At 46.3% G+C, this 27,923-nt stretch overlaps 1 long non-coding RNA gene across 1 annotated transcript; it reads left to right on the forward strand.

The window, feature by feature from the left end:
- Positions 1-933: 933 nt before the first annotated feature.
- On the forward strand, positions 934-22,390 carry LOC135821139 (uncharacterized). Its single transcript, XR_010554305.1, has 3 exons — positions 934-1,117; positions 8,355-8,470; positions 22,322-22,390. It is a non-coding gene; the product is annotated as an uncharacterized LOC135821139 (long non-coding RNA).
- The last annotated feature ends 5,533 nt before the right edge of the window (positions 22,391-27,923 follow it).

Raw genomic sequence — 27,923 nt, forward strand, 5'->3', positions numbered from 1 at the left:
TAGTCCATGGACCCCGTCTAAAAAGTAAGAAATTAACGAAATGTGATAGCCGAAAATTAAAATTTCACACAAAACCTCACAATAATCACACACAGGATGCGAGACGACCTTTTCCCCTCGTGGTCCTCTTTCATATGCAAGCATGTTGGCGCAGTACATGTACGTGTACAAGTACAAGTGTCGGAATAAACAAGTGTTGAAAGCCGTACTATTAGATCTTCAAGTGTCGTGATTATTGTGAGGTTTTGTGTGAAATTTTAATTTTCGGCTATCACATTTCGTTAATTTCTTACTTTTTAGACGGGGTCCATGGACTAGAACACAATAACTTTTTTTAGAAAACTGCCATGAAGCAGTTTTTATTGCTATAATGTAGTATGTTTCCGCTCATTTTCTTCTTCAACACACGCTATCTGTATTACTTTGTTCTTGCCCGTACAAGAGGCTTTTGTAGGTTTGGAATCAAGGGTTTTCGTAGGGTACCGGGTAAGTACTTTTTCATGTACAGTACAATATAGTACAGTACTGCATGCGGCAAGTAGGACTCGCCCATACGCCCCCCCCCCCCCCCCCCCCAAAGCGTCGAGGAGGTAGGGGCGCTCTGGCCTGTTGGCGGGATTTTATGGTAATTGTAGTTTTGTCAACAAAACCGCATGCACACTATCCTTCGTTTGTACGTAGTACGAACGCATTTGACACACGTGCTGTGAGTTTCGTAACCCCCAAAGCTGGCAAAAGTGTGCAACTCTACATATGGGGTCTCTTTGTGCGTATCACTCATTTTGTTTATCGTACAGACTTTCAACTGAGCCTGAACTCTCATGTAACCAAATTTGCAAAGCCTTACAGTATAGCATGAGTGCATGAACCCGGTACATGTAGTCCCGCGCAGTTCTTCTTTCACAGTCATCAGTACCATTGCCAAGAGAAGAAGCACTTTGGCCCTGCTTTTCCGAAAAGCACTACTAGTACTGGTATTTCTCTGTACGACCAATCGGCATTTCGCAACAGAAGGAGGGCTGTCGAGAGAGGGAACCCAAGTTCCTATGTGGCATAATATCTTTGGATCTCACAGGCTGTTTGCAACGAAGACATCATGAACGTTTCAAACTTGTGTGTAAGTACTCAATATTTCTATAGCTGTTAGTTTTCTTTGTTGTCACTTGTAGACAACTACTGTGTTATCAAGAACATAATATTACTATGATAAGGGGTAGTAGTAGTAGTAGTAGTAGTAGTAGTAGTAGTAGTAGTAGTAGTAGTAGTAGTAGAATTTATTATTTTGATAGGGAAGGCCCTACAGACGTTGCCGTCTTAGTCGTCCGTATTATTCGAAAAATTAAAAAATCCGTCCTTATGCAGAAAGGCCAAGGGGTGGTCAAGAGAAGGGAGTAGTACAATACCATATATTGGTATATACAGAAGCCTTGCTTGGTAGTTTAACATGTTTTTCGATTTTGACAGCATGTTAAAAGGCGAGGACGCGTAGTGCTCCTGACTACAACCATAAACCGGTTGGCAGAGTCCCGGTCTTGCGACCATTTGAACCGTATTGGGAAAACCCAGGTTCGGACCCTCGTTACTCTACGGGTTGGTAGGATTTTTATAATTTTCGTTTTTTGTGTTGTAGAAGTCGTCGTGTTGCCGCCGTAGTATTGTTCACGTTGCTGCCGCTGCAGGGATCACGTCTGGAAGGATTTGTGATGTTATTTTCTTGTCTTCCTCTGTAATTAAATTATTTGTAATTTATATTTCTTTTTTTTCTTTTGGACTTTGCCAACTGGTTTATGGTTGTAGTCAGGAGCACTACGCGTCCTCGCCTTGTAACATGCTGTCAAAATCGAAAATACCATATATTGTACTACTGCCTGGTCAAGAGCGCTGGCGGAATTTAATTTATCGATTTTTCGTACTTTTTTTTTCGTCAGTGACTTTCATACACTTGTTGCACTGACATGTAGTGCACTGTAGACGTAGTGTAGGATCGCAAACACCAGTATGATATACCGGTACATGACTCTTTTGTAGTTGTAGGACGTGCATGGCCGTCGGTAGACCTACTCACTTTACTTAGCTACTAGTACTTGACATTCATGTACATGTAGGTGCAATCAGTAAACATAGGGTCAGGACTCAGGAGTTCTTACTTTCGAGCCGGGCATCGGTAAAAATCAAAAAATAATGGAAAAAATGGGAGGTGGGTGGGTGGGTAAGAGAGAATTTTGTACCAGGGCGGATTTTTTAATTTTTCGATAATTACGGACGACCCCTAAGAGCAAATCGGCATGCCCTTTAATACAGTTGTGGCAATTGAAATCCAACACTTAGCATAAGGGACTGCACCATGCATTCTTCAGCCCCTGCAGCCCTGCATACGGACAGTACGAGGTCATTTGATATTTTTGGACACTCTAAATAGCACCCTATTATGTTGGTTTGTAATATAACTTAAATTTCTTTCTTGCTTTCTACTGGCACACTTATGCTTTACAACCACCCCACACACCTGAAGGCATAGAGTTGAAGCATGCGGTCACAACTTGACCTGATTCATGCATTGCCCTGCTCTAGAAATGGTTCATGAATCCGCCCAGCCCACATTCCTTCTCCGTTTCTCTCCGTTTTTCTTTCCTTTCGGTTGCATCTTCCTCTCTGCTCTGTTTTATTTTCTCTTTTCGTTCGTCCCTCTTGATATTTGTACTTTGTATTGTTGAGGTAACGAACTGAACTAATAAAAACGAAACCCAACCAAACCATTGAAGGTGTCTTTTTCTACTGCTTTTTCAATGCGAGCAATTATTGGACAACTAAATTAAATAGCATCTAGCAGCAGTCTGCAATGGTGTGAACAAGTAAAACTTGCCCAGGACATGAAAATGGGGTAAGGCTATGCCTATGAGACCGGCTGATATGAGTTCTAATGACAGGCCATAGCAAGCTTTTCAAGGCTTTTCAATGTGACACACAATTTAAAGGGTCACTAAAGGTTTTTCACGGACGTAATATTCAAGAACAGAGGAGAGCACTCCAGTGTGGCCCATCTCCTTCTCATATTTCGCAAAGAGTGGAGGGCTAGCGCCGTAACTAGCCGCTGCGTCCTTCTTGGTTAGGAAGTGCTCACTGGTGCCAGGTGAGCGGAACGCTCGCACTGTTAAAAGAGATTTCTCCTGACCAGAACCCCTCCACAAACGCACCGGTTGAGAAGGCGAGAAGACTCTTCCAGGCGGATTCAACGGCTCAAAGACGTAGTCCCTGGAGTTGATGGAAGGGATACAACATCCCCCATGTCGACATTCTCTCCGTTATGCGACGTACAGTCAACGGAATCCTCAATCATTTATTATTTAATCAAAATTTTCAAAATTACTCATTACATTACCTAAGAATAATAAAGAAATCGCCGAGAAAGAAACGGCCTCCACCGCTAAAAATTGGCACAAAGAAACTTGAGGAGCACAAGAAGACACTCTTGTCAAAGATTTGTCCACCAAGGAAAGGACAACAACTCAGGAGGATTCTACTTCCATATTAATTTTAACTGATTTTTCCAAAAATTACGAAATGTCCAAAAATTGCGAACCACCTCGTACATGTGTTACATACAACTTTATCTGTCTGATGACAAAACTCGTACTCATCACAGTCAAGGTTCAAAAGATGCTGGCAAAAATGAATAGGGATTGGATACCAATACTCCTTATGTGTACCATGTTTGTGAACTGTGTGTATCTACACTGTGACCTTTCGATCTGTTTGGAATGCATACGGCTCTATAGTACAAATTAGGTGCAGTGCATCACATCATTGGTGTCCATTCGTGGCGCTGTCCCCTATGACAAGTGTCGGATTTCACTTGCCACAACTGTAGATCCGCAAACAGCGAAAGTTTCACACAACACGTGGTCTAAATCTCATATTGTATTTTCACCGCTCGTGCTGGTCATAACAAGCAGCGGATTAAATGTTCCAGCAGGGTCTCATCGATTGGCAAATCTGGATTGAGTGTGGGCACACGGTGTAGTCCGAGCAACGCTGGCCCAATCGAACCAAACAAGGGTGTAGTTCGCAACATGTACGCATATTGAACAAAGATGATGTGAATGTTGTCAAAAATGCACCAAAGTTGTTTGAATTCTTTATGCTCACGGTGGCACCATCGCCAAGAAGAGATACATTTATGAGAAGAAGAAATTGTGGGTTAAACAGTTGGAAAGTGATTTACATCACTTTGAACTTAACAAGTATGGGAGAGGGTGGGCGCTGCAGGAGCAGATTGAGTTAATCGGCAGTGAGCAGATTTCTTGTTTGAAAGCAGGTCGGGAGGAGACGTCATGAATGCTAGCAGGGGGGGGGGGGGGGAGCATTGTAGTATTCTAGGGACATGTACAGTGGGGAGTCTTTACACCGATCGGTTCAGGAGGGTGGGAGGTGCCAAGTGCGTGCGTATCGAAGGCTGTACTGGGCCGTAGCTTGAGCGGGGGTGTTGAGCATGCCTATGTGTTGTGGGGCATATTGATATTTTATGGAGTGAGCAAGCTGTTGTTGTTTTTGTTGTTTATTTAATATACATCGCATGTCAAACGGGCAGTTCTGCCCAATACCGTAAAGTACCGTTGATCCGCCCCCACGCCATGCCGTTTCCCAGCTGGTTTTTCGACAGGGGGGGGGGGGGGGGGGGGGAATTAGATCAAGGCTGTCAAGTGCAGTACGATGTACAACAACTTGGAGGATCAGACTCGATGTGCTAAATTGTGCACATTCTCATCCTGAGTACAACAGTGCAAGCGTCGGTTCGACATCGTATTTCGTTGTCTACGCCGAAATCGCTTCACAGGTAGAAAATCGACAGGCGGCGGGAATTAGAGAGGGGGCGGATCAACGGTACTTTACGGTATTATGAAAGCGATGACAACCAGTAAAAAGAGTCAGAGATGAAGAGAAAGTAAAATTATAATTATAATACGCAAATGGAAGTAACAGTGAGGGGAGGCAGGGTTAGGACGAGCAGGAAAAAGGTTTGTATTATAAACATGGGAAATTGTGGACACAAGGTATGCTATCGATTTCCATGTTCCTTGGCTCTCCATCTGAGAAAAAGAGATGTCAAATTTACAAGTCGGGTCATCGTAGTATGATTTTATAAAGCCTCATCAGCAGGTTACGAAATCCATTGCATTTAACCGAAAACAAATATGCGTAGCATGCGTTTGAATCCACCGTCAGATACTAGGAACTTCATATTATCGGGCAGGCCATTCCAGAGTCGGTAGCTGGCTAGACACCTCGGTTGAAACACCTCCTCCAGCAACGAATCCACAAACATAGAAAGGTACGCACTCACCCGTCAGATCAACAGCTTCGGCAGATGTATCGTGCAATACAGCGAGAAGGCACTCTCCTCAATAGGCAGCTGAAGTCACAGTATTACATCAGAGAGTTCGAAAATCGTCGCCATGACCCACGAGGCTAATGGGCCAGATTCAATAGCTAGTCTGGTAGAACAGCAGTGAGGGCTGCACCAGCAGCCACACTCGCTGATCTGACGACTACTAGTGCCTTTGCCGAGATCGTCCATGACCCTGCCAGACCAGTCGAGGTGCCCCTGCCTCTTGCAGACCCCAATGGCGCTACCCTTTTGGAGTTCGATACTGTCAGCGTCGATGCCATCTCGAAGTTGCTTGAATCTCTTGCATCCAGGAAAGCCACCGGCTCCTATGATATTCCGTCCGGCAACCTGAAATAATGCAGAGATTAAGTCTCGTATCCCCTAACTTTTATCGTCCCCCAGTCCCTTAGGTCTGGCATCTTTCCTGCTGCCTACAAAATTGCCCGTGTCTTCCCTGTTTACAGATCCGGTGATAAGACCTCAGCCACCATCTACAGACCAATCTCATTGTTACATATCGCTGCCAAGATCCTAGAGAAGATTGTCCACAATTAAGTCACTTCGTATTTCACCCAGAATCCAGACATATCTGCCATAGCAGCTGAACAATTTGCGTACCTCTCACATCATAGCTGTGAGGATGTCCTGACACTTTGCATAGACAGAACTTGACTAGAAGTCTTTGCAGATATGGGCAAGGCGTTCGACCGTGTGCACCCCACAGGTCTACTGGATGAGCTAGCCGCAACTAGCGTAGGCAACACTGTCCTCAAGTGATTCTCAGACAATCTCACGAATCACAGTCAGCAGGTTACTGTCAGTGGTTACAAGGGTGACACCAAACCCTGTACAAGAGGGGTCCCCTAGGAGTCTGTTGTTGGGCCATTGCCTTTCTGCATGTACCTTCGCCGAATACCCGAACTTATTCGCGAGAGTATGGTGCAGCTGCACGCTGATGATATTGCGTTCTACGTATCCGGCTCTGATGTGGCTACAATCATGCTACGCGTGCAGGATAGTATGCGGTGCCTAGAGCATCACCTCGATGAAAATGGCCTTCGGTTCAACACCTTTAAGACACAGGTCATGTTGATGCGGCGTCCTGCCCTGCCTGCACGAGCCCAGCCTTGTAAAGTGTACCTGACCTGTAAAGATATTGTCATTTCCCCTGTCTCTACTGTGAAATACCTCTGTATACTAATCGATGATTTTTTAGGATATGCAAGTAATGCGTATGTGCACTGTTTGAAAACTATCCCATATACCCAGGCTGGTAACGGTCAGCCACATTGCGATGAAAAATGCATTTGGTTTAGATAGAATGACCCCAACTGTAGAATGACCCCAACTAGTTCTACAACTGTGTCATCTGTATTTGTTTGAGTAAAGAGTTAATTTGAAACTATACGGTTTGGTCTATCACTACTTGTCATCAATTCCTAGCACCTCCTTCAATCACTGTTTACCCTGCGTTCAGCTGGCCTGCACACAAATGCTCGTACTCGTGGCCAGAATACAGCTGCCTTCGTATTACCTACTGTAAAAATTGAGTATGGACTGCACTCGGTTTCATTTCTGGCGGCAGGTCGGTGGAATGCTATTCCTCCAAATTGTCGTCGGGCACAATCTGCTGATACATTTGCTCACCTCACAAAGATTCACCTAGGGTTCCCTGTAACAATGGCGGGGCCATGCCTGTTGGGACTCCCTAGTCTAATAAACACTACTACTACTTCTACTACTACTAGCCCAGCCACCTTCAGTTTTGTGCCCTGCTAGAAGCGCATCATGGCTTCCTTTAAATGCTTTTCTGCTAAATGGGTTTCTGTAGTATAGCGGACTAAAGAATAGGAAACGTGTCACTCAATATTGTATTATGCTTTTTTTTTAGAATGAGGACTGTCTCGTTATCCAGGAAACGACCAATGAGCAACGTTGCCGCCAAGGGCCTTATCAAAGTTTAAAGCCAGCTCAATAGTAATTTTACTACTCTTGATATTAACATGAGAGAGCTTGGAAGCTCAGGGTCCTACGCTAAGCTTTTTTTGGCCTAGCTCATGCATGTTATTAGAACTGATGGAAATGTTTTTTTCTCCATTAATTGGCTATAGTGTTTTACTTCGACCATGATGGCTACAATGCCCAACCAAACCATAACGAACTGATCGGCTACATAATTGTACTGCAAAAGTTTCCATCTGTTCGAATAACATGCAAGATGAGCTAGGCAAAAAAGAATAGCGTAGGGCCCTGAGCGAAATAGAATAACTTTCTCTTCGCATTCGAAGGTAATACGACACCGTCTACCACCTTGATGACCAAGGCGAAAAAGCATAGTGATGTTATAAATTTTTCATCTCTCCTAATTTACTCAAGACATAACCTAGGATTCGAACCCGCACAATCGCACCGTATGCATCCCCCCGATACATTTCGCATACATACTCATTCTTCCAAGCTGCTGCACGTTATGATCTTGCATTTAAAAGCCCTATTTGAATATTGTGGCCAGCTGTCTCTGATGGTACGGTACGAGACAGGTACGGGATAGCGCCAGGCATGCCAACGTACGCGACGGTACAAACAAACAAACACAAGGCATTAAAGCTGTGTGGACCCTGGCTAGCGCAATACGTTACTGAAGTTACACCTTTTGCATAGCTACGGGAATAGCAAAGTCTGGTAATTCGAACCTGAAAACGGGCATATGTTCTGGGGGTTGGATAATTGGAATGCCCTGGCATACTGGGGTTTGATTTATCCAGATTCTACCTATATTTTTTGCACCTCAGCGTTGACTTTCTCATGTTGTCCGCAAAATTAGAATGTTTAGCGTCCTTGTGTACGTATACAAATACTATGTTTAGGTAATTGATAACACTGCTGTGTTGTATTTTTGAGTTTCTACCAGAACGTTTTCTGTTCTGTTCTGGTTGTGCGTCTGGTCATTTCCTTTGGATATTCGCAGGTCTTATCGGTGGCTGTGATTTGTATGGTGCTAGCTTGGAGTGAACCTTCCAAAGCCTGTGGTTCGTGTACATGTAGCAACGGAGTTGTCATGTCGTGCCCAAACATTGCCGAAATGTGAGTTCTACATGGTCTTGCATTTGAAAGCTTTAACTTACGTATTCAAAGCAGTAATTAGAAATTTTCAGCACTTGTGCCCATATAAGTCTTCACATTGAACATTATTCAATGATGGAGTTAATCTTTTGATCCTTTTGAATGAATGAAACAAGTTTTGATGCAGATAATACATTAGGGTCTTTTCAATAACATTGTTGCATGCCTTTTGCTATACAAACGTCAAGGTGATACAAAGGCACAAAGTTGCATAGATCAACTGATTTGCCGAGTTGGAAAACCAGCTTTAGAGTTACACAAACAGGCGATGGCGCCTCCTTTTATACATGTGCGCGACATACACCGCATGGCAAGGTTATTGATAATAGTAATGGAAAGTAATGGAGAGGAGAGGAGAAAAAATCACAAGTGAAAGAAGTCACAAGGGTAAGAGAATAAATATATTAAAGTCGGATGTTGAACCAACGATAACTGTAGAAATGAAAAAGGACATTTGAATTCGAGTTAAGAGTAACTCTCCATCACTCTAACTAGATACTACATACTAATGTTAAAACGATCTCAACGGGTACTCGTTAGCTCGCTCGCCAGAAACTCGGCTCGTTTGTGCGGCCTGCTCGTTTGCACTAACGAACACCATACACCGTATTCCGTACACATGGCAGTACATGTCGACCGGGGAGTCGTAAAATATGTTACGATTCCCTGGTCGATAGAGAGTCCAGTCCCGCGTCATGTGAAATCACTCGCAGTTACAGTGTCTGTATGCCTGCGCGACACTTGAGTTGTTTGTGTTGTCGTTGCAGCTTTGGTGGACTCTGCTGATGTCTTGTTTCGCATCTGAGTGAAAGTTACGCTCAGTCGTTTGGAAGTTTTCTCCCGCGATGCAGCGAAGACCAGGGCTACTTGCAATCTTTGCAAAACGGTCTATTCTTACAAAGGTTACTGTAAAACGACAAACTTTCGCGAGAGATTAACTTTCGCGACTTTCGCGAGCAGGGTCGAATCGCGAAAGTTTGACACGCGAAATAAATTTGTACGATCGATCGTTCTGCAACAAATCTGTACCGTACATGTGCATGCATCACTCACTGCACTGACTGTACATTAACAGCGCTGATCGATGCTTGCACGGCCGGCTATGTCCAACCAAAGCGCGCAGCTGTTGCAACGACGGGTTACGTACCAACACCAGTCTTGCAAGTCACCGTTGAAACATTAGTTGTCGTTGGAGTACGGCGACTTGAACCAGAAGAGAATAAAACGATCGATTAGAGAATGTCTCAGTATTGTGGAGAGTGTTGTTGAACTTCTTGGAGCGTTTGGCCAGCTTGCTGTTGCGTAGATTTTAGTGTTGTACTGCTCGAAGAAGTCTTCTATGAGCATCGCAGTGGCTCAGCAGTTTGAAGAGAAAGTCTTCCGATGATCCTTCTTCGAACGTGCCATCCTTTCTCCCAGTACTAGTACTTACCTTATGGTTCTCTTTGATGCTTTGATTTATTTATTTTATTTATCCCAAGTAATACATGGCTGGGGTAGCCAATGACCACTTTGCGTGGCGATTGAAGGGTTTTATAGCCAACCATGGCTAACATGGAAAAGAGTAAGATTCCTTCTTACATTCCTTGATTCCTTCTTTCATTCTTTGATTTCTTCTCTCATTCTTCATGCACTCTGCGCCCAGCACTCCGAGGCTTCGTAAAATACAATTCTTTGATTTTCGGTGGAAGGTAAAAATCGCTAAAATTAATCGCCGCTAACTGGTCCAGTTTGCAAAACGCTAAATTTAGCCGCCGCGAAAGTTTGTCGTTTTACGGTACTTAACCACGGCGCCGAAGAGACATCTCGATACCAAACAGCACTCCAAAGTGAAGCAGCAGCAACCCCAATTATGCCAGTGGTGATAATCTGCGGTGATAATTTGAACCAGCTGGAAAAATCGAACTTAGAAAAAAGTAATTCAAAAATTCATATTTGCCACATCAATGAAACTCGTTAGCTCGCTCGATATCTTGCTCGTTAGTGGAACTGTTCGTTCGTTTTTTATAGATATGCTCGTTTCAACAATACTATGTACAGTCAGAAAGTGCAAGAACTAGGCACGAAACTGACAGAGTACTGAGACATCTTGAATCGTGGTTTGACCTTATTGTCCATTGGTCTTGCCAGTATTGTCATCGCAATGCATGAACATCCGCCAACGTCCTTCACAAAACGCTAAATTTAGCCGCCGCGAAAGTTTGTCGTTTTACGGTACTTAACCACGGCGCCGAAAAGACATCTCGATACCAAACAGCACTCCAAAGTGAAGCAGCAGCAACCCCAATTATGCCAGTGGTGATAATCTGCAGTGATAATTTGAACCAGCTGGAAAAATCGAACTTAGAAAAAAGTAATTCAAAAATTCATATTTGCCACATCAATGAAACTCGTTAGCTCGCTCGATAGCTTGCTCATTAGTGGAACTGTTCGTTCTTTTTTTATAGATATGCTCGTTTCAACAATACTATGTACAGTCAGAAAGTGCAAGAACTAGGCACAAAACTGACAGAGTACTGAGACATCTTGAATCGTGGTTTGACCTTATTGTCCATTGGTCTTGCCAGTATTGTCATCGCAATGCATGAACATCCGCCAACGTCCTTCACAGCGGAGACTTTCAGCTCGTGCTTATCTTGCAAGCGCTCACCTTCCCCTCCTGATGTTATTTCTATAACTTAGAACCATCCAAGTTAGAAGGCTGTTGGAGTGCACATCCAAGATCTGCTAGAGCTTTTAGCCAGTTATTTGTGAAACCAGGGCTGTTCCGAATGCGACTTATCAATATGGCGGCGTACCGTAGCAACCCGCATCGCAACAGCTCGCGTTCGCACAGCGACCGACGCGTGCAGTCTTTCTGCTCATTTTTCAAATTTATCGAAGAAAGTTTTTGTTTTTGGGGCGATGGATTCGTGCCTTGGAGAGGTCGTATGAGGCCATGCTGGAGAAGAATAAGTCTACCAAGACCTGGAAGCCTCCCTTTGGCAAAGTACTGAAGTTAGTACGTCCTGGAGTCAATACAGGAATTGTTTTCAAGACGATGCAGTGTGATAAATTCTAGTAATGTAGTGCATCATGGAATTCGGTGTGTTTGAAACTTCGGAACAAGAAGGGGGCACATTTGCTTGACTCGCTACCTTCATGACGTGAACAGATGGAACCCCACTGCTCTTATTCTAGAACATGTTCTCCCCTGAGGACAGCTTACAGCCAGATTTCCGTGCATAAGAAAAGAGCACAAATAAATCGTTAGACTGATTGCAATTCATCTTGGCGAAGGAGAAGGATAGAATTCGATCGTCTGCTACTCTCTCAACGCGTAGTTGATGACATAGCAGCTACATGTACGTCTCTTCATGCGTGCGCTCTTCACCTTGGGGATCAATGTGAGGATTTTAGGATTGCTGGAAATCAGATTCTGTATACTATTGGACAGCAGTTTCTGCATTGCACATGCTCCACAGTGCTCATCGGCAAGGATGTTGAAATTGCGTGTACCCCTTCACCACCCTGCTCTCCATACTATTCCAGATCAGCACTAACTGGACATTAAAGTGTTTCATTTCCAGTAGAATGTGCTCCTCCAATAAGTGCGGCATTGGAGGTGGTGATATTTATTGCCACAGTTGCACTGCTGATCTTCGTCATGAAAGAAGCAATGGATGTTGGTCAAGTCAACCAGTGGGCTTGCAGTGATAAGCAAAGTACCACAATACATCATCAAGTGTCATAGCATGGCGGAGTTGGTTGCCCGCAATGCTTCCATGTTGGTGTTGTTAGTGTACAAATAGAGGATATCTTCCAGTCTCTAACTTTTAAAGCACATGGACCTGCTATAGGTGCTATTCTTCTATCAATGCTTGTTTCAAGTCACAGAATTATTTAGCTTCTTACAGCTTTGATTCAATTCGCCATATTGTAATTAATGTGAAGAAGAGGCTGATGCGACTTCGGCGATACTTGTGGAATTGTGTGTTGCTCCCTACGTGGGAGCTTGAGCTATTCCTGCCGACTTGAATTCTCACTTGACCGACTTGTTATTTTAAAATGAATTCATGGACATCTGTCAATTCTGCGGGTGAACTGCATTGCCATCGAGCCCTGAGCCAGCTCCATAGGAATGGCACGGTCATGAAGATGCGTGATGCTGTGTATCTTATTCGCATCAGAATAATAACCTGTTTGTTTTGGTTACACACTCCGGTAGCAACAGATACTCTGCATAATGCAGCTTGTACAGTAGTCCTCACTGAAGAAGAAAGCAGTTTAGAACGGACTCTAGTGAGGAGTGTACGAGGATAGCCTATTAGTGTTCTACATAATCATTTGCACATTGAACATGTTACATGTAATTATCATGAATGCCGAGAGTGGTAGAACCGGGTACGGCCATCACCAGCGGCTGCGGCACTGTCCTGAGTGCCATGCTGTGCTTAGTGCTGATGCAGGGCAAGATATAATTATAAGCTGAATCATGGTTGCCGTTTGTTGTTGTTCAATTACTTTAAGTATTTCCGTATGGTCTTCACGCATGCGTCGACAGACTTTATTGTGCGAGGCCTAAATCTGCAGTAAAACTAGTAATACAAAAAAACCATGCCTATCTGTCTAACATTTAAAATCTGTACACAATGTCCTGCTTCTACATACATTTCGAAAGCATGGATTTCAAAAAATGTTCATTGGATGCATGTCTGATTTGTACTTGCTGACATGCAGAACGAAGCATGCACGGATCCCTCCTATGGCGGACGAAACCGGGGTCTTCGTTAGACATTGAGGCAGGAGAACACACCTCCAATTGTTCTGCAAATATCAGCAAAGACTTGCAATTGACGCCCACGTACGCCACGCAAATCGACTTGGGCACGAAAACGATAATCTGGGCGGCAATGAAAATATAACTACGACGTAGGAAAAGGACAAACCTTTCAATCAAAATTGGCGTGAAGGCTGCCAAAAATTCTGCACCTCTTAGGAGGAAGCCTCGAATGTGAGCCAATTCTGATAAACGCCAATGGCCGGCACGCCGAGGAAGAACGAAATGAAAAAGATCGTAACTTCACTTTCCCATTGCGCATTTTGACGATCAAAATATCTGCTCGCGCAGCTTGAAGGCAGGAAGGTGAATTCGCTGAGACTTCGCGAATCCAGGGTAGAAAACGGCTGGAATCGACAGAAACATAGGCTAAACCTTGCCGAATATTTCCAGAGATTTTAAAAAGGCAGCAAGGTCGTGTAAGACCGCATTATGGATCATGGATTATGCATGCATCACAGCCGTGAAACGTCTGTACCGTCGGTCAGTGTCGTGCGCTATTATCGCACGAGCTGATTGTTTCGTAACTGGTGGTGTTAATGGACTGTATAGCATAACGTGTAGTTCCTTTGTCCGTTATTTTTTGTATAAAATACCGCTTTATTCTGTGCTTTATTGCATCTAGTTCTTTGCGCTCTAACGGTTTGACGAGTCTCAGTGGCTCAGCATTTCAGAATAACAAGATCGTTACGGATATGTTAGTCAATTTTCAAAACGAATCTCACTCTAAATGGCAATGAAGAGTCCTCACTATCCGGTAATGATGCTTAAGGCTGCGTTTAGGGAGCATCTCATAAGTTCGCATTTATTTTGCAAACGTAACGCATTTCGAATAGACTTTACCCCCCTACCCCCCCCCTTTATTCGAAAGTCTTATCGCACATTTTCTGTGTTTATCTACTGTATACTACATGTACACGTCCATGCCCCATGCTATGGTATGCTTATGTACATGATTGTACATGGGTATGAATGTTTTGCTAGAGCGGTCGTGAATGGCAGACAGTAGTACCGCATTTACTGAGTACAAGTAGAATCAATGACATGTACACGCACATAAACATAGTTCCTCCACAACAACTGTACTGCTGTAAACGCTGGCCAGGTACATGTACATGGTTTGATCAGGCTGGTGTGACATTTGACACCTCTGAGTAGCCTGCATGCATGCAGAGCAAGGGTTAGCTGATCTGCAAACACAGGTAGATCTCCACCTAAACACACTCATTTGCTGCAGGGATCTAGCATGGTAGCAGATTGTACAGTTCCAGAAAATGTGCGAACAGTCATTTTTCTATTCGAAAAGGGCGCTACCCCCCTACCCCCGTTTCGAAATGCGTTACGTTTAGAAACAAAATGCGAACTTATGAGATGCTCCCTTACACGATTGAAAACGATTTGCGTTTACACGACAACGAAATACAACCCAACCGGAATGATATCGTTGGGTTTACTACTATCGTTTACACGACAACGACCGAAAACGATACCTAAACGGAACGAAATGGAAAAGCACTTCAAAGTGTTTTGAAAAACTTTCAAAACGTTTTCATTCTCGTGTAAACGGTGAAAACAGTGAAAACGATTGGAAACGGAGCGCGGTCATGGAAACCATTCCGTGCCAGAGTATAACTAGCGGGAAATACCCACTCCTTGCGACCACCAGCACATACCAACTCCAACTAACGTGTTACTTCCCGCCCCTGCGCCAAACCAGCACGTGCTAACTCCAGACTGATCGCCCGTTTTCCGTTTTCGTGTAAACGGTTCAAAACGATTTTCCGTTCTCGTGTAAAAGGTTTGAAAACAATTCAAGGCCAGCCCGTTTTCGTTACGTTTCGTTTCGTTTAATTTTGTCTTTGTGTAAACGCAGCCGTATTCCCGTAGCTATGAAAAAAATTGGGTACCGTATTTTTCCGGTTGTAAGTCGACCTTTTACGACTTAAAATAGAAGAAGAAAGGGTGGGGGTCGACTTACAACCGGGATTCGACTTATAACCGGGAACTATCAGTATCTTACAAAAAATGACCTGCACTGCATTCACGAGTGCACCATGTGAACACATTTGTCCCAGTTTATTGGCCTTTTTCAAGGATTGGGACGTTATATCCTCCAATAAGGAATGTTTACATGATTTGTTGATGTGCTAGTAGCAGGAGGTGGTTAGTAGTGCTTCTTTGCCTGAAAACTTTAAAACGCAGAATTGAGACCTCCAGATAGGGGGGTCGACTTATAACCGGGGTCGACTTACAACCGGTAAAATACGGTACATGGACCACACAGCATCATCAAAGACAGCTCGTCACCTTATTCAAATGGGTCTTTCAACTGCAAATTCATAACGTGGTTGTTGTCAAAACTTTATTCTCACGGTACCCAGTGACCAATAAGCGATAATGGTGTGAGAGAGGAGGAAGAGTGACGAAGAATTGGGTGAGCAGGGATTAGTGACTACGTGTATGGGCAGGGTGGTTTCTACACGAGCATACAGAGTTCTGGAACAGCAGGGATATCTGGGATTTGAAAGAGAGTGCCAGAAGGGATTTCGCGAAGCTGGGTGGACAAGTAATTTTAAAAGTAATGAAGGACATTGTACAGGCAGAATGGAGACAGAGATCAGTGCTTCCGGTCTGGAGTCCGACCTAGGATGTGAAAGACGGCCAACGTGGTTTAAATCCACAAGCAATCTTCCCGCTCAAACCTTAAGAATTACAGGCCCGTACCCTTGCTGTCAAGAGTACATAACCCCCGAGAGTGTGCAATTCCAGCTATGGGGTCTGCGACGGCAGAACTTCACATCACGTGATGAACCCGTACACATTATTTGCACTCTGTGCATGATAGATACAGGGTTGTACGCAGCCCAGCTTTGGGTACAACTCTCTTGTCGTCACTTTGCACTGTTTGCCAGCATAACCTTTTGCACCATGTCACGTGATGTGAAGTTCTGCCGTCGCAGCACAGCATAGTGGTTGTGCAGGCAGTTGCACACTCTTGGGGGTTATGTACTCTTGTTGCTGTGCATAATCTCGAAAGTCATGGAAACTCTTATTGTTATGAAGCCACAATTTCTCAAGTGTGACAGGCCTTCTCGCTTGTGGCATTGTGTTCGTTTCAATGCAGCTGTATCTTGACTCTGCCGTACCACTGATGTGTACGACGTGGTATACGCTACATGCGCTATGTGTGATTTGCTGTGTGCGCTATAGTTATATGTTGTATGTGTTTGCTGTCATTTTCACGCTATAACTGCCTGGTGGTTTTAGCGTTAGTTGCTGTTGATCGAAGTGAAATATACTGTCAAGATTTGATAGTTGTCCTCGTGCATTGTGGTCGTTCGATCCTGACAATTTAGAGAATCACAGAGGGTTCACAACATTTGGAGACCACTCCAGGATACGAAGCGAGCATGGAACAGGAACTAGGTTATTTGGAAGCCAACTTTTTCGCCAACGGAATTCGGTATGTATTTGAAGGCGATAAGTTGATGGAATGGGTGACGCTGCGCGTGTGAGGTTGATGGGAGGTACAGCAGAGGCTCCCTGTCACTGCGGTGGGCGTGGGCCTTTAATGAAAGTATCGACATACGACGGAAGGCAGCCACTGGAGCGTTATCTCGACCTGTTCGAGGACATCTGTGTCAAGAATGAGTTTGAGGAAAACGAATGGCTGCTGCGATTGCGTATCGCTCTATCGGGTAGCACTGTGAAAAGGAACTGTATTGGCTGCAGCAGGCTGGGCATTGACAGACTGCACCAGTGGGGCCAAACAAGGAAAGTTATTTTTCTACCGACCATATCCAAGGCCATGACAGCCACCCTCAGAGGCCATACATGGAAAGTGATTTTTGACCCGACCAAATCCCAGGCCATGACAGTCACCCTCAGACGCGCCGGCTTAGATCTCCCTGCACTCCAGTTTGGTGGCACACTGGTACACGAGACAACCGGCATCACCCTCCTTGTTGTGAAGATGGACACCCAGTTGACCTTTAGCGATCACCTGATCCCCCAGATAGGCTATGCCTTTGGGAGATCATTAATTTTAAGGTGGCAGACCACCCGAAAATTCGGTGAAAAATCGAATTTGTAAATTCATATCGAGTGCTACGTCAGTTAAAAGAGCATGAATACCTGCAAAATCTATGAATATTTTGTCTCGATCTGACCAGACGTTCAAGTGTTATGGCCGAAAAAATGTGCCCTTGCAAGGAAAAACACAGTCAGCGTACATGTACTGGCATTCGGTATGAACGGGCTCATGTACGTGACTAGCCCGAGGAACGACTGGAGCTCGTCCTCCTTCTCGGGGTGTTCCATCTGCTTCAGCGCTGAGACCTTCTTCGGGTCGGGCTGTATTGTATCGCTTCTATTTTACATGGCAAGTCAAATGGGCAAACATGCCCAATGTTATGATGACGATGGAAAGAGAGAAAAGATCTAAGAACAAGATTAGTTATCCTGGATTATGGGGAGTGAAGAAAACGGTGAGATGTGCTAGGGCAGGACAGCTAGAGGGGAATGCTAGGCTGTATGATTCCGAAGTACATCTATTTTGTGTTTGGTTCATGTAATGCATTGCAAATCCAAGGACATTCATCCCCAAAAGGATAAAATCTAAGATAACCTGGATAGGTGGAGTAAAAAAAACAGTGAGTATGGAGAACTCTCGGGATAGGGAACATCCTAGCATTAGCCATGAAAGTAAACTTTCAATAAACGCTTGAATCGGCATGTGGTAGGGCATGACTTTAAGGACTAGGGCAAAAGATTCCACAACTTAGCAGCAGCAAAAACTGGTCTGTGAGATCCCGAAGTACTGCGGATGTTGGGAAGGGGCAGATTGCAGGCATCCTGACCTCTGGTGGCACGGGGCAGCGAATTGTATTCCAGGCGTGATTTGAGCAGCAAACTGACATTGCCGTGAAGAATACGGTGTACGAGAAGCCACAACTTGCAATCCGCCCGCTCGACAGCCGGACAAATGCTGAGTTGGGCATACAGCTGCATAGTGTGGGCACGTGAGGGCTGGGTTGTGATACAGCGGATGCAGAGCTTATCCAGTCTGATGAGGATCTGTTTGAGGCTTGTTGAGAGGCTGGCGAAGTAGGCGTTCGAGGCGTAGAGTATGTCAGATAGGAGAAGAGCTGTGTAGTAAGGGAGGGACTGCGCACGGGTGATGTCTGGTCTGATGTGGCGCAAAACTCGGAGTTTGTAGTACACCTTCTCCACTACAGCAGCCACTTGACCTGCCCAGCTCAACCGCTCGTCCAGACAAATACCAAGGTGTTTGGCTGGCTGTGCTGGTTTGAGCCAGAGGAGTGCCACGAAATGTAACTTCAAGCTCTAGTCTGTTCTGCGGGTTGAGGATTAACTCCTTATCTGCAAGAAATGTTGCAACTCCGGACACTGTAATGGAGAGGATATGGTTGATGGTAGCTACATCAGAACTGCTGGTGTAGATCATGATATCGTCAGCAAACATCAGAACCAGCGCTGGTGACGCACACTGCACTACGCTCCTTGTGTAAAGGGAGAAGAGTACCGGCTCCAATACACTGCCCTGTGGAACACCGCACGTGCAGCTAGTCGTATCACTGAGAGACTTCCCCGTCGGCTAAGGCTACTCTCTTGTGTCTGCCACTGAGGTAGTCCACGAACCAATCGAGGGCAACTGAGCCGATACCAATATCATGGAGCTCCTTCACCATCGCTTGGTGGTTAACCTTGTCAAAGGCCTTGCTCATGTCCACCAAGACAAGGCCACAGTGCTGGCTGTGGCAGTGAGAAGGCTATCAACAGCAACAGTGATGGAGTCCTCCGTTGAGTGGTGAGGACGGAAGGTGAACTGGTTGTCGGGAAGTAGATGTTCCGCGTGGACAAACTGGCAGAGCCGCTTGAGGACGATTTTCTCCATGATCTTTGACACTACTGGGAGCAGCGAGATTGGCCTATAGTTCTTTTGGATAGATGAGAAACCGGATTTGAAAAAAGGACGTACATTTGCTGGCTTAAGAGAGCTGGGTACTTGCCCCTCAGCCATTGAAGCATTGATGAGGATGGTTATAGAAGGAGCTAGAGCACGGGCGTAGTGTTTCAGTATGCTGCACGGAACTCCGTCACTGCCGGTTGCTTTCCGGTCGTCAATAGCCTGCAGCAGTTTAAATACCTCTTCACAGGTGGCGGGCTCGAATCGAGTGAGTGACCTTTCCCGGTGTGGACCAGCAGATGGCACAAGGCGAGCTCGCTGAGTGGGATCTGTCACGACATTTCCGAATTGCTGACTCAAGCTGCCAATAGGTGGCAGCGGCGGTGTGTCCTTCTTTTTCCGACCACTAAGGTCGTTAATCACTTGCCAAGTCTTCCGCGGATTCGACCTGCAGGAGTTCAGCAGTTGATGGTAATGGTTGGCCTTCAGCTCTCGAGAGAGTTTCTTTGCGCTCGAATGGGCTAGTGAAAACTCCTGATAGAGCTGTTGATCTAGTGGACTGATTCGCCACCGGCGATGGGCTCGATCCCGAGAGCTGATAGCGGAGTAATAAGCGGGAGTCTTCCATGGCGTCGATATTTGGTGACTAGTCTTGACGTGGCACTTTCACACAGGTGGAAACCGATCGAGAGTGAGGAGTGGCCATTGGTACCACTGCCCCCACATTCTCTCAAGTGTCATTGCTGTGGAGAAATCCTCAAGTCCGGAGTTGGCGAGGGCTTGGGAAGTTTCGTTCATGTTCGACTTCCTGAAGTCAAGGTCGATTCGTATAGTGGGAACGTTTCCGCTAGGAATACAATATCTAGGTCATGCAAGGTAATGAGGTCAACAATGTCATCAATTTTATGAACTAGATGATTTACATTTAACCCTAGAAGTACTGGAGGCATCATATGAGCCGCGCCAAGCTAAAAAGTGGCTTAGCGTTTTGCCAACAAATCGAGAAAATCACCAAAACGTCACAGTCGGCAAAATTCTACTCGAGCGCAGTCGCGAAAATATTCACTTTCGAGCATCCTTTCAAATTCAAGTAAATAGTTTGCAAGTGGAGAAGAAGGAAGAGGCCTTTTATTTTTGAGCAACACTTCTTCAGTGTTCCCTTTTTCATCGTTGAGTGGATTTCTCGGCGCTGCCAGAGATCGTAATGGAGCGTTCTGGAGAATGCGGAGGCGAGCTGGATGACACTCTGTCTCCGTGTGCGCCCAACCCTAGTTGACGAGGAAAACTCGCCCATTCATAGTGGCTATGGTTCTCATCGTGGCCATGACTAGTCTAGAGCGTCTGGTATACCTATGTGGAGACGTCTACAAGCCGTCCGGCCATCACTCTGACAAGCTCCCTAGTGAGTTGGATCTTGCTGCGATGTTTCACTTTGTTTCGGGGACCTTCAAATGTTCATGACGTGGCGTACTGTACTCCATAAATTCCTCATTTCAAGGACAATAGTGCGACATGACGAAACGATGCATTGACTCTACCTGCTAGCATATCGTCCTTTGGTGCTTATACCACTACCTACACCAGGGAAGGAGAATGACATGGACTAGGACGGACAAAGAATCAGTGCCGCCTTTTAGCGATGTGCAGTCAGTTGGACCTACGTGCAAAGGACCAATGGAGCTCGATCTCTGGCACAACACTACGAGCTACAAGGAAGGATAAATTCATGTTGGCGTAGGTGATTGGAGAGAGGATGAGGATTGGTAAGATGCGACGTTTCCCAGCCGAGCGAAAAATATAGTCACAGACTCACAAAATCATTGAAGGATATGAAAATTCGTGTTGCGTGATGAAATGACATGAGATGAATAGATCAATTATTTCTTCTTTCTTGGATCTTCTAATCAGAACACAAGTGCTCGTTCCTCTTGTATTGCTTCCACACCTGCTAAGCTCTGTCTCTACTTGGTGTCCCATGTTTTCTGGAGTAGGTCTTCATAATTATTATCTTAGTTTCATTGATACCAGGCATTCTGTGACATGTGCAGGCAATGTATGCTTATTTATGGCACATATACATTTCAGATGGGCACCAACATTTTCTTGATGGAAGTTGGATAGGTAGACATCGCTTTGGCATGAAAAAAGTATGCCTTAGCCACAAAAAAAAAAAAATGGAACGTACTCAGGTGCTCAGAAGCAACGAAAGGATTGTTGAGGAGTGGAGAATGGTCCGAAAAAAACTAGGATCTCTTCTTGGCGACGAGGTTGACGTAGCACGAAGGAAGCAGCTTGCTTCAGCGGCCTTCACTTCGATGTTTAACCTCTGGAAACGGAGATCTGCTGTGAGTGAGCATCTGCGCCTGTGACTGTAGTCGGCGTTCGTCCTACCCGTCCTCGCGTACAACTGTGGCACTTGGGGCCTCACGCAATCTGCTTTCCAGAAGTTGGATGCATTCCACCGACGTCAGTTGCGGTCTCTCCTTGGCATCAAATGGCCACAGCGCATCGCCAATGAAGCACTGTACCAGAGGTGCCAAATAGAGGAGATCAGCATCTTCGTACGCCTTGCCCGGTGGCGTCTATTTGGTCACATCTTGCGGCTGCCACCATCAACCCCCGCAGTATCGGCAATGGAAATCTGTTTCGCAAACAACAGCACCAGATGGCTTGGCCGGCCACGCATCACTCTTCCGAGCGTGCCGCATCAAAATCTGCAGAAAGCCGGGCAGGGTAGATTCCTGACTCTGGAAGATCTTCATTTGCTCCGGGCAACAGCTGCCTGTCGTAAGAGCTGGAAGGCTCTGCGTGTGGCAATATGTTCATCCAACTAGTTACAAATGAATGTACTTGTAATCCTATATTAGCCCGACAGTGCAACGTCAAATCAACCGGATGTATCTCCTTAATTTGTTCATCTCCCTATGTTTCTCTCTCTCTCTCCCTCTCATTCTCTCTCTCTCTTTCTCTCATCTACACCGGTGGGTGGGACGCAGATCTCACTGTAACCCACACACTTGACGTACAATGTACATCTTATCCAAATTCTACTTTGTTCTCCCAGAAATTTGAGGTATAATCAACTGGTTGACCTACCTGACGGGCTGTTCAAAGCCACAACTGAATTACAAACCCTGTAAGTCATGGTGGGCATGTATCGGAAAAGAGGTTTTTTGCGTAGTTCTGTCCAGCTGCCTTTGAGGCATCAAGACGAGGTAGAAGCGGGTGGTCTACATTGGGACGAAAGTGAACTGTCATCAGTGCAGGTGCGCAAGTGAACGCTGTGTCCAGTAGGTGCATCATACACTGCATTTCTTGGAAGAGAGACATGCTCTCTTAATGATTATGAACATGGCAGTAGATGAGTGAGGAAGAAGTGAAAAATCAAACTTAGGTCGTAGATACAGTATGACAGAGAGAACAAAAGAGGAAAGGGAGAAAACGAGAGAGAGTGAGAGAGAGAGAGAGAGAGAGAGAGAGAGAGAGAGAGAGAGAGAGAGAGAGAGAGGGAGAGAGAGAGACAGAATGAGAGAGAGAGTGAGAGAGTGAGAGAGAGAGTGAGAGAGTGAGAGAGAGAGAGAGGGAGGGGGGAGAGAGGAGGGAGAGTGAGAGGGGGGGGGGAAGGGAAGGAAGAGTGAGAGGGGGGGGGAAGGGAAGGGAGAGAGAAGGGGAAAGGGGAGAGAGAGAGAGAGAGAGAGAGAGAGAGAGAGAGAGAGAGAGAGAGAGAGAGAGAGAAAGAGAGAGAAAGAGAGAGGGAGGGGGAGAGAGGAGGGAGAGTGAGAGGGGGGGGGAGAGAAAGATATCGAGACAGAGATCGATCAGTATGTGAGAGTAGCTGACTGAGTTACTGCTCCGCTGCAATCACCTCTAGATGTAGTGCACGTGTGAGAGCCTGGAAGGTCCGCTTTCCACCCTCAGTTCTGACGCTGACGGGAAGAGCATTCCACTGGACACTTGCCACGAACCTGATGGAACGTCGCCCGAAGGGACCGCGGAGAAAACGCACACATAGCAGATTGGACTGCTGCCCTCAAGTTGCCCGGATGTTGCTGGGGACGCCAACTGGAGCAGTGCCTGTGAACATCTCCTAAAGCAGGGGGCTTGCTTTGTGGTGGAGGCACCGATGAACTACGACCAGAAACTTTTGATTTAGCAGTTGCAGTAGGCTGGGGACACCAGCAGGGATAGAAGAGGAGCTGTTGGCACGACATTACGCTGTTGGAGGGTTGACCGTAGACCCGTCTTGGAGAGTTTGAAGACTTGATCAAGCAGGTGTGCGCTAAGTCCTGGAAAGAAACGATTTGAACCATAACACAGCTGGGAAAGGATCATGCTCAGAAACCATGTTCGCCGGGGAAGCAAACTCAGTCCTCGTCCATGCCTCCAGAGCTGACCAATAATATTATTGTTCGAGCTGTCTTGCGACCAATATACTCCACATGTGGAGCCCAGGATAAATCATTATCCAGGACTAAATCAAGGTACTGAGCTGTAGGGGTCATACGGAATTTCTCGCCATTGCAGAAGACCTCCGGTTGTATTGTAGCCGTGCCTCGCGGCCGGATGAAGAGCAACTGTGTCTTGGGAGTGTTGAGGAGCAGGCCAACGTCCTCCAGCCAGGTAGCAATGTCTGTCATGGCTTGCGTGGGGGTTCTGCACACCATAGCAGGGTCAGAATGGGAGCAGTCGATGACAATGTCATCTGCAAATTCTTGGTGCTGTACAGACGGTGGCAGTATGGTGTGGAGTTTACTAGTGTAGAGCACAAAAAGCAGTGGCCCAAGGGCGCTAACTTGGGGAACACCACGGGAGAAACTGACGGCTTTACTACCAGAGTCAATAACACTCTGGACACGCCCTGAGACGTAGTCAGCGAACCAATCCAGGCCGTTCCAGCTATACAAAGGGAAAACAAAACTGTAACTAGACGTTCATGCTTAACACGGTCGAAGGCTTTCGACATATCAACAAACACTGTCCCAGTGAACTCTCGTTTGTGGCTAGCGGTGGACCATAGATTAACAGCTATAACAAGTGCATCCTCAGTCGAATGTTGCTTGCTATAAGCAAATTGGCTGTCGGGCAATAACTGGTGTGCCTCCAAAAAGGCAGTGAGCTGGACGATAGTTCTGGGGCAGGGTTCGGTTGCCACACATTGGACTGAAATGTGACACTTTGAAGGTTGGTGGAACCTGTCAAGTTCCAAGAGACAAATTGATAATGCTGGTGAGATTCGATGCAAGAACAGAGGCATCTTCATGTGAAACTGGCTGGAAATTGGATAGGGATGTCTCCAATGCTGGCCCTGCGGGTGGCTGAAGGTTCAATGTCCGAGCTGGGTCATGGACAATACTACCAAAGAGTAAAGTTAGTTCTGTGATGGATGCCTGTGGCTCAGACGGCTCTTTCTTCATACCAGCAACTGCATTCATGATTGACCAAAGTCTTCGCTGGTCACTGGTGTTACACTGTGCAGTGAAGAACACGTTTCTTAGCTTATGATCTAGCTTCCCTGCTGCAACCCTTGCAGCTCTATGTGGGTTGCGTAGCTCCTCATTTTGTTTGTCTCGCATGCCATTTTCAAATCAATGTGCTTACACTCCTTGACAAAGGAGTCAAAGACCCATAAATAGATTCCGAGATCAAGATGTAAGGCTGGCAGGCACACATGATCAATAGGAACAGAGAGCATGGCAGGACGTATGGCATTGTAGAAATGCTTTGCTTTGGATAAGCACCCACCGTCAGCCATAAATTAGCCATGGTGAAGTGAGAGTGTGTTGAGCGTGCGTGGCTCTGGCTGCTGCTCCCAATCAGCGGGGCACTGTTGTATCTGTTGCTTTGTACTCAAGCAGTGCAGACACGGATGCACTCCTGCAGATCCTGACAGGCCATAAACAGTCGTTTGAAACTCGTAGTCGCCAAACAAAATAAGGCGAAACGACTTGTTCTGCCATGTGGTTGCAGCAAGGCTATCAATGTGTTGTACAAGTGACGCAAAAGCAGTGGAAAGGTTGCCCGGGGTATCTTTTGCATTGAACACAAGGATAGGGATGGTGTTTTTCACAGCATTTGGGTGAGGGATGTTGCAAATCTGGAAGGATAATTTGAAAGACCCGCCCCCATGATCTCCCCCTAACTTCACCCAAATCTCATCCTGCGGGATAACACCATGGTCGGTAAGCATACCAGCCTCCTCGTACTGGTCCAAGAAGAAAAGGACAATCTCTGTGAGGTTGCATGCCACAACCATTGGTGACGAAACTACATCACCACTCGGAAGAGTGAAAGGGCACATTTCGGAAGCATAAAATGCAGGTACCTCTTCCGCAAGCTGCTGCCACATGGTGTTCTCCGACTCAATCTCACACCCAAAGGACTTGAGCCACCTCCGCAGTTTCCTCAGCTGGTTCCAAGGCATGTGCAGATCTGCTTTTAAAGCAAGGGCAGAATGAGATGAAGGTGCACAAGGAGACACGCCGGCAGATTTAAGCAAATTTTCACAGTCTATCTGATCCATACTACGCCGCTCATAGGCATCTTGCTTACCGACACCAACAGTGCCCCCACAGACTACCTCTTTCGCCTGTCGGATTTCCGCCGACCTCCTCTGCATCTGCCTTACAGACACAGCATCACTGCCACCTTGCGTCGTACGCACATACAAAGCAGGGGTACCACCCGTCCGTAACTCTAGCCTACCATCAGTGGACTTTGACTGTACCAAGTGGGTAGTCAAATGCTCCGCTGCCTCCCCACGAAGCTTGTGACGCTGTCAAACCATCTGCGACAGTAGTCGACCTGGTCACACAGGCAGGGCCACTGTATGCATTGAAAGGACAGACCTTCATATGCGTCTGCAATGAGAACGGTTTCATGCTGTGCTGGCAGCCAGAAAGAGAGGACACGTAATTGTCACACCTCACTGGCAGATGAGAAAGACATTCCAGCTCAAATGATGACAACTTTCTCATTCCAGATGCATACATGTCACACATGCAAGAAGGCCAGGTACGCGTAGTGCTGAGGTGCTCCCAAACACATAGCACACAAACTAGCTTGCTACAGCAAGGCGTCGTAAGTGCATTGTCGGCGACGTGCCGGCATACGCTACATGTAACATGAGGGAAAATAAATTTAAACCGATTAGGTGACAGCACCTGGCTCGCTTTGTAGGAAGGCGACCCCATGTCCAAAAGCACCTGCATGCTTTCAAGATCTATGCCAGTGGATGTGGCACTGTCGTCTGCTGACGCGGCTGCGGAAGCTGACGCGGCCGCGGAAGCCGACGAAGACACTGCAGAGTGCTGTGTACTACTATATGTAGGCATTTTTTTCTTTTTTGGTTTCCTCCCACCCTTGCTGCTACTGTTCTTGCAGAACGTACAGTCTGGCTCTGCATGGGCCACCCAAGCTACAAGTTTGCCTGCACAGCCACCACAACAGTGCCTGTACCCCTTTTCCTCACTACGTAAAATGACTTGATGGCAAGGGCTACAGATGTAGCGTGGATGTATGTGTGCCTCATCCTTGGTGACATCGCACTCAAAGACATGCTGTATGCCAATGGAGTATTCGTGAGCTTCATGCTTGTTTTTTTGGCATGCGACGAGAATCTCTCCCCACCAATTCTGCACACAGCTGAAAGGTACTGCACGTGTTGATCCATATTCAATGCAAAGTTGGCATCACAAAGGCGCCTTGGTCTAAGGCAAAGTACGTCGGTCCAGCAAGATTTGTGCAGAATTGGAAACTAGACCAGCAAGGCAAGCACAGAAAACTAAAAACTAACCAAGGAAAACAGGATGAAGAGCAGCAGCAGCCTTAGGAAAACGACCTCGGGTGAACCCAGCTCCTACGCTACGACTCTCAACACTGGAAACGGCTCCAACAGGAAAACGAAACGGAGAAAGAAGATCGTTCGAGCGATCGAGTTGTCAGCATTTTCTCTTGCACCCGCTGCACCGGGACTGGGTGTTCTCATTGGTGTGTGAGCGACGTGGCGAGGCAATATCGATGGGTTTGAGACGTGGGTGAGGATCGCGAAATTGAGGCTCTCAGCGAAAAATTTGAAAAATTTGAAAAACACAGTTGATTGAGCTGGACTCGAACCCGGGGCCTCATGTCGCTTTTTCGCGAGTTTTGATAAGCCGTGCCCTGTAGCTGCACGTGGTTTCTCGACCTCGGCGTGGTCGTCCACCGAAGTGTCCAGTGCAGTCTGTGTCTGAGGTGGACTTGTCCAAGTCCGCTGTGGATACGCTTGCCGACGCCTCCTCCTTTTCGTCGGGCGGAGGGCTGGAGCCAACCCAAACAACAGTCAACAAGAAGAAGAGACCGATACGGAAACCACCGAAACTGACATCTGGACAATCGAGCCCCGGATGAGTCACCAGAAGTCAATTGAGGAGACGAATTGATGACGAATCAAAAGAACCAATACTGGAAGTGACGACAACGGTTAATGTGAAGAAACGAGGAAGACCACGGAAGCAGGACAGACTGGACGTGGAGCAGCACACTGATCTCGACCGAGGCAATCGGAATTGCAGGGAAGCAGGGCGTAATGGGAGAGATTCGCAAGCGGCAATATCGGAGGTGACAACGGCCAAGTCGTCGGGTCAGGGAAACGGTACCTCGGCAATCAAGTGTCACCTGTCGGGCAGTGC

Source organism: Sycon ciliatum, chromosome 7, assembly GCF_964019385.1.
Source record: "Sycon ciliatum chromosome 7, ocSycCili1.1, whole genome shotgun sequence".
In the NCBI taxonomy this organism is placed as follows: domain Eukaryota; kingdom Metazoa; phylum Porifera; class Calcarea; order Leucosolenida; family Sycettidae; genus Sycon; species Sycon ciliatum.